The sequence below is a fragment of the Scaptodrosophila lebanonensis genome, unplaced genomic scaffold (genome assembly GCF_003285725.1).
Source record: "Scaptodrosophila lebanonensis strain 11010-0011.00,11010-0021.00 unplaced genomic scaffold, SlebRS2 tig00000061-arrow-pilon, whole genome shotgun sequence".
NCBI lineage: Eukaryota > Metazoa > Arthropoda > Insecta > Diptera > Drosophilidae > Scaptodrosophila > Scaptodrosophila lebanonensis.
In genome coordinates, this window is record NW_022060554.1 from 4,190,894 (window position 1) to 4,204,120 (window position 13,227).

The window sequence follows — 13,227 nt, forward strand, 5'->3', positions numbered from 1 at the left end:
TACTGTCGGGCTTGCTCGACTGTAGCGTTCTATCTTGTTTTACTTGTTGTTGTTGCTGCTTTGGTTCAACTTTGTGCTGCATACATACACGCATATAAATGTATGCTGTTACTGCACTGTACATAAACTGTACATAAACATGTCTTCTGTGTATGTATTAAATAAATGTTCTTTATTAATTTAATTAATTAATTCAATTTTTATACTCTGTGCATGAAATGTACAAGAGTATATTAGGTTTGCGGGAGCTGAAAAATGTAACAGGCAGAAGGAGGCGTGGCAGACCCCACAAAGTATATATATTCTTGATCAGCATGACAAGACGAGTCGATTTAGCCCTATCTGTCTGTCTGTCCGTCCGTCCGTATGATCACCTAGATCTCAGAGACTATAAGAGACAGAGACACCAAATTTTGCACAAAGATGCCTTATGTGTGTATTCTATACGAGTTTGTTTTATTTTTTTTATTTCCCCCCACTTCCCCCCTGTGGGGGTTTTCCCATATTTTCCATTCGTATAATCGCCTATATCTCGGAGACTACAAGACCTAAGGACACCAAATTTTAGTCCAAGATGCCTTATGTGAATACCCAGAAAATGTGTATTTTGGAATTTCCCTACCTCCCCCCCCCCAAATTTTCTCTAACTCCCGTAATTCTTGGAATTTCGAACTCCGTATGCCAAGTTTCATCATGATAGACCGATTTAACAAGAAGTTATAGCCATAAATATATTTGCTGCTGCAGCGCTGCTCAAGCGCTGCCCGCGACTGTTGATGCTGGTGCTTTGGTTGACTGCACACATGTTTACACAGACACATAGATGCGCATAGCCATACATACACTCACACAGACGCAATTGCTATGTAAATGTGCAATTATACACCCTTTACGTGAGTTCGAATACCGAGAAAGGTAAAATCGGTCAACAATTTTTTTTTTAATTTTCTTATTTATTTTTATTTGCTATAATTATTGTAAACGTATGTACAGAGTATTTCAAAGTCGGGACACCCGACTGTAGCTTTTTACTTGTTTTTAATAATTTAATTTTTTAACATTTTTTTTAACTTTCCTTTTTTTGTGGAGAGTACAGGCTATTTTACTGTCGGGCTTGCTCGACTGTAGCGTTCTCTCTGGTTTTATGTTGGTCATGGAGCTTGAATTATTGGGGTTTTAATATTTCTTCACTTTTTATATTCTGTACCCAAAGGGTACAAAATTAATAATAATTAATTAAATTAATTAATTAATTTAATTACTTTTTTGTGGGGTGGTACAGGGTATTTAAGAGTTGAGCCTGCTCGACTTTAGCATTCCTTTCTTGTTTTCAAATGAAATGTTTGTGTTATAAATGTTGTCCGATCGATTTCAAATTTGGTATCCATAATCAACATAACTATATCTACAAATTGGCAGTCACCGGTTTTCGAAATATCGAAATATGTTTTTTACTTGCCAGATGCAGCAATAATAAATAACAAAGAGCGCAAAATATCAAACACTTGGGGACATCACATAAAAACACTTACACAGTGACACACTCACAAACACAAACGGTGATGGGCATACTCAGTGCTTTTTGTTGTTCGTGAAACATATATGTACATATGTACATATATCGGTCCTTGGAAATTGGACTACCATATACACATGTATACAATCATAAATTAAATATCGACATTCTCCTAATTATTCGATTAACAAAGAAAAATTTGTGTATCTATTCACCGTGCATACGGATTCGTGTATTTTTACAGCCAATTAGGTGATCGCACTGTGACGGGCCGAAGAAAGCTGACACATGCCCATCTCTAGTATCTCAGCTGATCGCTGATTTACAGTTTGTGTTAAATAGTTGCATCAGCTAACAACGCTACAAAAATATGCTTATTCCATATTCCATATCCATTGAATACATACACATACATATATGTACATATAGATGTATGTAAGTGCATATGAGAATAGATAGCGCCTGCATCAAAAAATAAAATGTACATAGATATGTATGTATGTACATATCAGCGTTGCCAGACATCCCGATTTTGGCGGGACATCCCGATTTTTAAATCAGTCCCTCCTTTCGGGAATAACTCGACCACGCGACCAGCGTGCTGAGTTTCGGACGAGTTGCACTTTTAAGTGAGTGAGTATGTCGTTGTTAAATTGTACATTATTTAATTCTAGAAACTACTAGCCCTCAATGTCACAATCTATATATTTATGCATGTGTACATATGTATGTATTTTATGTAGATGTTTATTCGCACACGTGCGGTGGTGCGAATCGGCAGGACGATTGTGCTCCTGACGAGTTAAGATAAAGGATGCTTATTGTCCTTCTGTTGATCAAGGCGGGATCCTAGTGGTCCGGCTTGATGTTGGGGTGGACACTCGTGTTCCGTTTAATTAAAGGCACTTGTGGCTCTGCTGCTTCAAGGTCCAGTAGGTGCGAGTAACACCGGTTGTCCTGGTAGCGCTTGAGTGAAGCGACGCAGGACGTTTGTAGTGACCAAGGATACCTGATGGCAACCCTTGGGAGCATGTAGTCAACGTGGTAGTCGGCGTGAAAAAGATCAGCGGTTCCTGACCCAAAGTAACAGGCCGTTCGTTGATAATTTGCATACTGATTTTATTCTTACAATTCATGGCTTATATAGCCATGCTTAAAAGTAGCTTATGACTACTTACATTTAATATTTCTATGTGTTTCGCAATAATGATGCCCAAGCATATATTATGACGTTGCGTATGCTGGTGTCAGCCCAATTTGGTTCATGAACTATGACCTGATTGTTGGTCTTATGCTGATGTAGCAGAATAATTATTCTTGCTTATTAATCTTATTCTTGCTTATTATTGCCTATATTGGGTGGCCAGTATCAATGCACGTGTAATTCGTGTGCGCGTGTAGGCTATGGTGCCAATATTATCTATGCTAAAACAATATGGGTGTACAGGTTTATATGTATGATATGTGTTGCTAAGCTATTTTATTGAATGTCTGTTTGCGTCGCGTTTATGAGATGTAATATACTCATTTGCAGATTTCATTGACCTGCGTCCGTCTAGCCATGCATTGCTGTCAATTTCGTTCTGTTGTGCAATGTTCAGCGTGCTGTCTTGAATCAAGGCTTCGTTTCGGGCTGCGTTTTTCATGCGATTTTTCTTTACCATAATCTGGATGATGGGCTTAGCCATGGGTACCGTATGAGTCCCGTTCTTCAAATAGCCCAGTGGTAGTGTTGCCATCGATCTCTCCTTCGGGTCTGCGTTGCCTGCCTCCTTTTATAGGTGCCTGCGTGTGCCGGAGGGCATCCATTTTATGTGGGTGTAGTACGAGACGCGACTGACATACCTGGCCTTTGTGCGAAGTGTCCTTACATAACCGCTGTAATATTTTAATGCCTTGCTTGGCAATCTTCATGTCTTGCCATAACAGGACTCTGCTGTGGCCATGGGTGCCTGTTCGCTGACTCTGGGCTGCTCGGCTGACGCTAGTAGTATAAAGGCTACCAACAGCATTACGTTGATCCATCTTATGGGTGATATACTTATTGGTGCGGTCAGTCTGACTCTCTTGTTGTCATCATTTGCAGGTTCATTATTGGTCGATTTCGGTCTTGATTTGTCGGTTTTGATGACCGATCGACGGCTCCTGGTAGAGCGATCCACGTTATTTAGGATGCGTGGCTCATAGATTCGTTTAAGGATGCTCGGTGTATATTTCCGTTTAGGCTTCCTGGAGCATTTCCCTCAACGTTCTGCTACTGTGACAGCCTGCTCTGATTGACCCTTTGTAAAGCCCCAACGCAGACTGTCTTGGATGTTTCCCGAACGTTGGTCCCGACACAATCCATCCGAGTACAGTCCTTTGTAATATGGGTTGGCCGATTCCTAGTGGTATCTGATGAGGCTGCATCAGACGGTGGTAAAATTCGGCTCCAATCAATAAGTCAATTTCGGTTGACCGGTAGAACTCAGGATCAGCTAACTCTATTCCCATCGGAATTTGTACTTCATCTCTGGTGATCGTCGTCGACGGTTGGTGGGGCACAATTGTGTTCAGAACCAGAGCTTTTACTTGCATGTCATGCTTGCAGTTTGCCGATGACACCTGCAGACTTACTTGTTTTGAAGCTGGTAGATTGCTGTATCCAATGCCCTGCAATGTAGTCTCTATTCGCTGTGGCCTGATCTTCAAGTCTGTCAATAAGCGACTGGATACAAAGTTGGCTTGGGATCCAGAATCCAGTAATGCTCGCACGATTTTGTGCTTACCATTGTGGGCTACTACTTTCACCTGTGCCGTGGCCAATAACACATATTGGTTCTTAGTTCTGGAAATCGCTGGTTGGCTGAAGGGTGTTGCCGCCGTTATTCCGCTGTCCTTGTGAATCAATGTATGATGCGGTTGTTGGGATCGGAAAAATGGTCTGTTTTTATATCCCGAGAGCTGTACGTGGCGATGATGCATTTTGGGCATCGGTTAGTTTCTCGAATCCAGGCCCATCGTCGGTCCACGTGCTTTGCCTTCAACGTCATGCATTTGTATACTGTGTGCCCAGTCAGCATGCAGTAACAGCAGACTCTTTTAGACCTTAGCTCTCTGGTCAATGCCGCGCCGCTGGTGGCTTTGGCCGGTCGGTTGCTGGTCCTTATTACCTCCATCGCTCGGAAGCGACGGTTAAGAAAGTCCAGGAACGACCTAACAGATTGCAATTCAGTTGAGTCCTTGGTTTCTTGCTCCAGTAAGCCTAAATTGAACCTATCCAACTTTTTCCTTAGAATGTACAACAGTATGCTGTCCCATTTGAGTTCGACTGGATCCACGCCCACCTGCTTCAAAGCGCTAAGCGTTTTAACGGTGGTGTCGTGGAGCAGCCGGGTGGCCTTGCTATCGTTTGTTGCTGAAGGCTGCTCCATTAACCTTTCCAATACGGCAGTGGTGATAGCCCTGGGATTTTGATAGCGTTGCACTAATGTCTCCCAGGCCACTGAATAGTTTGAAGCTGTTCCGCTTAAATGGTCGATGAGATCAGCTGCCTCTCCCGTTACGCAAGATTTTAGATAGCACATCTTCTGTACTTCCGGCAGACCGGTCCTATGGATATACGTACATACATACATATCTTCGATACGCACCGGGCGGACTGCCAGTCCTGACTTAACTGTGTGCTTCCTCAGCACGTTGTACGCACGGTCGAAATATCCCCGAAAAGTCCGACGCGGGACATTTAATTTTGATTTATAAATCGGGACGTCCCGCCAAAATTGGAGCGTTCGCCAACGCTGATATGTACATACATTTATATTTTTCATGCAGGCGTTATTCGCCTATATACTTGTACATACATACATATATAAGTATGTATTAAATTGTTTCATTCAACACTAATTTGTGTCTTCAATTCCAAATATGATTGTTGTGAATGTAAAAGGTGTGTTTCTGCTTTTGTAAATCGCACGAATAAACTCACAAAATAGGCTTAACGATAAATGACTCTTAGATTTGTTCAGAGTATATTTGTATCGTTGTTAGCTAACACTAAAACGGTAAGCCGCTGTAAATATGCGATCAACTGAGATGCTAGAGATGGGCATGTGTCGGATAAAATCAATAATTCCTTCGAAGTTTGAATGCATTTAACAGAAAATTTAACAAAATAACATCTTATAATTTATTGAGATCAATTAGAACAAATCATATACAAACATACATATGTACATCTGTCCGCAATGCGAAGCAGAATATGCGTAGCTCCGTTATTCGGTTTCTGCTTTACTATCGCTTACGCAGTCGTTGCCTAGCGATGGTAACTGTAAACCTTTGGCGTTTTGCCTTTGCAATTAACATTAAATGGTCAAAACGAAAGAAGAAGAGCGAGCTAATGACTTGCAGTTGTTGTTGTTGTTTTTAGAGCATTATTTTTTTTACAATCAAACAACTGTGTTCGATTGCCCAATGTATACATTAATACGAATGTACATACATACATACTATATTCATACACAGGCATACATTTGTATGTTTCTCTTTACTTTTTCAACCGTACGTGGAGAACCGCACACATAGACACGAACTGTTGCTTGTTGTGTGTGTGATTGTGGGTATGTGATGTCCCCAACTATTTGATATTTGTTGTTGCTGCATAAAGTTATTAATGAAAACTCTAATGCCAAATGCACTAAATAAAGAAAAAATTACTTTTAAAAATTTTATATAATTTTCAATTAATTAACATTTCTTGCTCTGTCAGTGCAAGACGAATGTACATACATACATATGTAGATACATATGTACATACATAGATGTGCACATATGTATGGACATTCACACATTAGTGTCTCACATGTTACTTTGGCTATTTCAATCGTTTGCACGCAACTACACGAACAGCTGTTTGCATGTGTGTGTGTGTGTGTGTATGTATACTTAGTTGTCCCCAACTGTTTGATATTTTGTATTGTTTGTTCTGCCTGCTTTTGTAAAATGCATATTTATAAAATCCTTGAATGCAAAGTTTTAGATTTAGTTACGTAGATTACATTACCCAAATTTTAAATCGATCGGACTAAATTTGTAACACAAGCTTTTCATTTGAAATAGTGAATAAATATTAAAATAATAATAATTCAAGCTCCAACACAAATTTCGAAAATCTAAGTATGCAGTTTTGTTTGTATTCTGTTAATTGATTTTAGAAACTAAGTTTTAAGTCGATTGGTAGAAAAATTCCGATTTTTCAAACAAACTTTGGAGCTACTTTTCCCCCCTTTGGAGCTCGAATTTTCCAAAAACTCTTCTTAGGGAGCACCTACATTATGACAGGATACTTGAGCCTAAATTTGAGTTTAAATATATATATATATATATATATATATATATATATATATATATATATATATATATATATATATATATATATATATATATATATATAAGTTTCATCATGATTGGTAAATTCTGAAGAAATGTCAGGTTCTTTAATTGTATGCATATCTTCAGCTTATTAACATACAAGTTATTAATCAAACAATATATATAAGAGAATAATAAGAATAACTTCCGCAATGCTGTGCTCTTGTCTATGCACACGTCTGCTCTCTTCGACGACTCAAACGATACTCCCATACCTTCCCTTTTGGGAAGAATGCTTGAGTTTGTCCCCTCCCTTGTCAGTTTGTCTGCAATGCAGTTTCCCTCAATATTCCGGTGTCCTGGCACCCATATGAGGCTGGGCCATCTTGTTGAGAGATTTGCGGATGTCAGTGATGATTTTTTGTTATCAACATTGGAGTTTAAAGCTTTGAGCGCCTCTTAGCTGTCTGAAAAAATAAAAATCGGTCTGTCGCCTGCTACGTCGGGGGATAGGCGTTTTGTGACCTCATGTATAGCAGCCACTTCTGCCTGATAGACTCTGCAATGATCCGGGAGACGGAATGACAGCTGTATCCGCAAGTCCGGAGAAAAGATGCAACCGCCGACTGTCCGATCCAGTTTTGAGCCATCCGTAAAGAAGTTCATGGCGTTGTTCTGGTAATGTGGCAGGTTATCCCATTCTGTTCGAGTGGAAATCCTGACATCATAATTATTTTCAAAGATAAGTCTTGGTATACAGCAGTCTGTGTGGGTAGGAACCCCGGGATGAAGACGGAGTATACTTGCATGTCCTCGCGATGAGCTTTTCCCAGCCTAACGGCTGAGTTTGTGATCAGTTTCTTCCCGACTATGTCCAGTGGGAGGAGGTAGTACACTATGTTAAGGGCCTCCGTTGGTGTTATGTCTAATTCCGCCAATCTCTGCACCCTGCTGAGCAGAGTTAAGACGGTAGATTTTTCCAGCGCAGGCCACCTTACTACGTATATATCCATTGTACGATGCTTGGTGAAAATCCCCATCTGGAACTTATGGCCCTCTTGTAGATGTAAAGTGCATTAGTGGCTTTCTTCACCCGCTCATTTGTGTTTTCGTTCCAGTGCAGTTTGCTGTCCAGGATGACTCCCAAGTACTTTGCACTGCTGCTGAATTTAAGGGAAACTCCTTTTAGCGTGGGTGGCTGGAGTTCCGGAATCTTGAACTTCCTTGTGAAAAGTACTAGCTCGGTCTTTGGTCACTGCTAGTGCGCTGATAATGCGGTACTCATGAGGTGGCAAAGTGGGTGTGGGTATTTACCACTGCGTGTCCGTCAATGTCCATGCGCCGTAGCAGTTTGTTTACCGTTAGCACCCACAGTAGCGAAGACAGAACTCCGTCCTTTGCGGTGCCCCTGATAACGAACTTGCAGCAGAATTGTCCCGACCTAGGTTCGGCATTCACAGGCCTACTAGTGAGCAGCTGGCTAATGAAGTTTACCAGGGAGTCATCCACCCCAAGATCCGTCAACGAATGGGTGATTGCCGACGGTAAAATATTGTTGAAGGCGCCCTCTATGTCCAGAAAAGCTACCAGTGAATACTCCTTAACGTGGAGTGAATTCTCTATTCTAGAGACCAGGGAGTGGAGGGCACTTTGATATATGCGTACTGAGAGTTCGACAGCAGTACCGGCTTAATGGACTGTCTGAGGTATGTCTCTATTAGTCTCTCTAAAGTTTTTAGTAGAAACGAGGATAAGCTGATGGGCCTGTAACCTTTTGCTTTTACATGTGATGCCTTCCCAGCTTTGGGAATGAACTCCATCCTTACTTCTCTCCAGCATGCTGGAATGTGATTGACTCTTAGACAACTTCTAAGCGTATTCAGTATCCATGGCATGATGTGCCACAAATAATGTTGGAGTTGGGCTGGGACTATGCCATCCGGCCCGGGGGATTTGTATGGCTGGAAAGTTTTTACTGCCCAGCATATGCGTTCTTCGGTAACGATGCTACCTATCAGATGCCTAGGTATCCCTCTCGGATGGGGGATGAGGGCTGTACTGCTGCTGTTGGTACAGCCCGGGAAGTGTGTGTTGATGAGCAGCTCCAAGGAGTCCCTGCACGAGTCCATCCACCTTCCATCTTCCCCTTGCAGAAGGGTTGGTGGAGAGGGTGATTTGGCCAGCACCTTTCTGAGTCTCGACGCTGCAGACGTTGACTCGATGCTTGACCAGAAATTGGCCCATGAGGTGCGCTTGCCTCTCCTAATGGCCGACTTAAAGGTGGCAAGGAGAGTTGGAGTTTCTTGACAAGTAGTCTCAGATAATACCCCCAGATGGTTTTTCTTTATCCGGGGAATGGTACCCAAGCCTAAAGTGTATGAGCCTGTGGTCCGAGAATGAGAGATCATTCAGGACCCTCCAGGCCAGGATTCTATGCGAAAGAAAGTCAGACGCCAACGTGATGTGTAACACTTTGCTGCTGTTTTTGGTTACGAAGATGGGGTCATTCCCTACGTTGCAGATCAGTAGATTACTGCTTATATATAGTCGTTGATAGAACCTCCTGCAGTTAGCAAAACTGTGGTGGCCTCGAAAGCTTCTAAGAAAGCATCCTCTATAAAATTTTCCGCAATATCCCCCGCAGTCTCATCATATGATTGTTCATGAGTTTAGGCAGAAAAAACGAGTTTGGTCACTGCCTGTTGATTTACAGTCTACAAGTAATACTCTTTCTTCGAAACCAACGTCAAGTTTGGCTTCAAAAAAACTAGACTCGTGACCTTTTTCGCTTAATATTCTGTATAATATTCTGTATCAGAATGTTAGGGGTCTTTTGTCAAGGCTCGGGAATTTATTTCTGAGCAGTTTTTCTTTTGATTCAAATATTATTGCGTTTTCAGAAACGAGGTTAGTGCGGTTGATATCAACAAGTTTTTCTATGACACTATTAATGCTCTTTTTGATATATGTATCCCAAATAGTGTCATATCGTCTGCGTCATCAAAACCTCCTTGGTTTTCACCAAGACTTTCAAACTTAAAAAATGTTAAATCTAGATGCTTTAAAAAGTATAAGAATTCCTAGTTGTGTTCTCAATGAGTGTTCTAGTTCCCTATTACAGCCATTACTTAAAATCTTTAATCTGTCACTTGGTTCCTCAATCTTTCCAACTATTTGGAGAGAATCTTTTATTATTCCTCTTCATAAAAAGGGTGGTAAGTCTGATGTTCGGAGCAGAACAATTGATTTAATGTAAAGTAAATGTAAATGCCTGTTGGCTTATGTTTGTTTAGTTCTTGTTAGAAATTATGTTATCTTCATCTTGCTTAGCTGTCTCTGTTAAAGATCAATCCGCTCTGGCTCTCACTTGCAGACAGAGCTTTTATATGCAGACGAGCTTTTTTCTAACGCTGCAGTCGCACATTGACTACAGCCAGTTTTTATTCTCACTCCAATTCTAGACACGCTACAATAAAGTTAAGTTTAATTGAATTCGTCCCGTGTTTTTTTATTAAATATAACTGATCAGGTGATATATTCGATATCTCCTCTAAACATATTGGTGACCCCGACGTGATCTAGAATTGGTCGTGGTTTTGTAAAATTGTTTCATATCGTTGTAATAATTTAGCTGTTTGTGCATAATTCGATGCAAAACACATAATTTTTGGTCGCTTTACAGCATACATACAAACACACAAGCAATACCACAGCACTCGTCGGCGTGTAGTTTGGTGGTTGAAATAAGTGCCGCTGCGTGAACAGTTATACGCATACATACATTCGTGCATAGGTAGTCTCGCCCGCACCAATATTTCTTTGCATTATTTTCACTCGCGCTTCTTCATAATTGTCGTGTGCTTTGCATGTATCATAATTACGGTTATATTTTCTGTGGTGAAAGTTAACTCTCGAAATGGTAGATAATCAAAAAAATATGGACGCGTCAGTTGACTTTTTTAAAGCCAAAGTGGAGGCAATAAATCGGCAAGTTGCTTCATTAAATTCGGGCTTGCACGCTGAAGCATTAAGCAGCTTTGATGATGCTGATTTAACGGCTCGAGTAGAGTTTCTGGAGAGCATTAATGTGGACTTCAACGCAACGCAGACAACATTGGAAAGGCTTGACTTAATGGAATTGGCAGGTGATGCGCGTTCTACTTCTGTTGCTCAAACCAGAAAACCCGCGAAAAATGGGATGAAGACTTACCCATAGATAAGCTGCCTACTTGGGAAGCAATGGCTTCATTTTTGGAAAATAGATGCCGCACTCTGGAAAATTTGGAATGCGCCATGGTAACAGAACTACCTAGCCAACAGGTGGGAAAAAACTTGCGTAGATCTGCTCAAAATGTTTTAATTACCTCAATCAATACTGCCAACTCTCCGCTGTGTATTTTTTGTGAAGGGAAAGATCATTATTTGTCCAAATGCAATCGGTTTCTTAATCTTAGCCCCGCTCTAAGATATAAGGAAGCCAAGAAGTTGCATCTCTGCCTTAATTGTCTACGCAAGGGCCACGGTCTACAACAATGCAAATCGAGCCATTGCAAGCATTATCGCATGAAGCATCATACTTTGCTGCATCTTACTTCAGGCCATGCTGCATCGAATGCCAGCATAGCACAGCCAATAAATGAGCAAAGTACTCAGCCAGTTTCATCTGCACTTGTCTCATGTATTTCAATATGCCGATTTCGCACCCTCTACCTAAATCCTCAAACATATTGCATCATGATTACGTGTTGCTCGCAACTGCCATAGTCTATGTGCGCAATCGAGCTGGCATCTTTATGATAAGGTGTGCCATACTTGATTCAGCATCGCAACTTAATTTTATTACAACGCGTCTTGCTGGTCAATTGAAACTTCATTCTCGTCAGTCACATATTTTAATATCTGGTATTGGAGAATCAACGTTGGATTCTGATAGATCAGTAGACGTTGTCGTGCAATCGCAGGATGCGAGCTATCGTGCTTCATTCTCAGCTGTTATCACGGGCACTATAACTGATCACCAGCCACACTTCGATATTAATGCAACTGAGTGGAATGTTCCTAAGGACATTTCCTTGGCTGACCCGTTTTTTTATAAATCGCAACGTATTGACATTTTGATTGGAGCTGGTCTCTTTTTTGATATGATTTGCAATGGCCAAATTCGGATGGCCAATAATTTGCCAACGCTTCAACAAACCAAACTTGGTTGGGTTATATCTGGAGGCTACTCGAGCTCATCTTGTAAACATTCAGTTCTCACATCGCTCGTCAAATCTCAAAGTAGTCGGTCTCAGGAAAGCTCACTCAACGATCTGGTCAAACGCTTTTGGGAGATAGAGAACTGCTTCGACTCATCGCCATCGATGTCGGACGAGGATGCTCTGGCCGAGTTGCTATTTAAAAAGAATTATCAGCGCCTGGATAACGGCCAATATTCTGTTCGACTTCTCCCAAACTCTGACTTAAAGCACTTGGAGACTCCTATTCTCGCGCTCTTCGACGTTTTAAAGGCTTGGAGATGAAATTGGAGAAAAAGTTGGATAGTACCAGCACCAAGCTACGCGTTGTTTTTGATGGTTCGGCAAAAACAACCTTTGGATTTTCTTTGAATGATCTCTTATTAACGGGCTCTACAATTCAACCAAAAATCGTTAATACTCTTTTGCGTTTTCGATTTTTTAAGATTGCGTTATGTGGTGATATTTGCAAAATGTACCGATGCGTACGAGTGTCCCACCCAGACGAATATTTGCAGTGTATTCTCTGGCGCAACGACCCCAAGGATGTAATACAAGCATACAAACTTGAAACTGTCACTTATGGGACAAGATCTGCAGCTTATTTAGCTATTCGTGCTATGCACCAATTATCGTACAATGAAGAGGCATCCTTTCCCATTGGTGCTGAGGTTGTTCGAAGAGATTTTTACGTCGACGATCTCATGTCTGGAGGCAATTCACTTGAAGAAGTTGTGGAAATCCGACGTCAAGTCAAAGGGCTACTGGCTAAGGGTCATTTTCCGATACGAAAATGGTGCTCTAACGATCCACGCGCTCTTGAAGGCGAGCCAGAGCATGACAAAGTACAGTTTTTGAAATTTCATGATGGAACGGATATTACAAAGGCCTTGGGCCTGGTATGGGACCCCAATATGGACAATTTGCTCTTTAATTTTTCGGAAATTTCAACAGCATCTCCAGTCTCCAAGCGATCTGTACTGTCAGTAATCGCAAGATTTTATGACCCGTTGGGATTGATTTCGCCTATAATAACAAAATCGAAAATCTTTTTGCAAGCTTTATGGAAGGAAAATCTAACCTGGGACCACAGTCTGCCTACGCATTTGGAAACTGTCTGGTCAG